The sequence below is a fragment of the Penaeus monodon genome, chromosome 19 (assembly GCF_015228065.2).
Source record: "Penaeus monodon isolate SGIC_2016 chromosome 19, NSTDA_Pmon_1, whole genome shotgun sequence".
Taxonomy (NCBI): domain Eukaryota; kingdom Metazoa; phylum Arthropoda; class Malacostraca; order Decapoda; family Penaeidae; genus Penaeus; species Penaeus monodon.
This window is the reverse complement of record NC_051404.1, coordinates 6,797,272-6,797,545: the sequence shown is the minus strand read 5'-3', so window position 1 is coordinate 6,797,545 and position 274 is coordinate 6,797,272. Positions and strand designations below refer to the sequence as shown.

At 28.8% G+C, this 274-nt stretch overlaps 1 protein-coding gene across 1 annotated transcript in view; it reads left to right on the top strand.

The window, feature by feature from the left end:
• Positions 1–274, top strand: part of LOC119585031 — a 19,548-nt gene that overhangs the window by 7,730 nt on the left and 11,544 nt on the right. The gene's annotated exons all lie outside the window — the stretch shown is intronic.

The window sequence follows — 274 nt, the reverse complement described above, 5'->3', positions numbered from 1 at the left end:
CAAATACTGAAAAGGTTATCTTAGTTAATACTGAGAGAAAGGATGAACTGCAAAAGAACATGTTCATGATAGCTAATTTACAAAATGGTTCATTGCATTTGATTAGTTTTTGATATAACAGCCTATTAATAGGTTTAGATTATAAAAATCTTACAGAATTTGATAATACACTTTGGTCTTTCATATTTACTAATAAAAGGCTTCTTACACCTACAACTCAGAGGTTTAATGCTTCACATTAAAAAAAACAGAAGGCTGTCAGTATCATTTCACA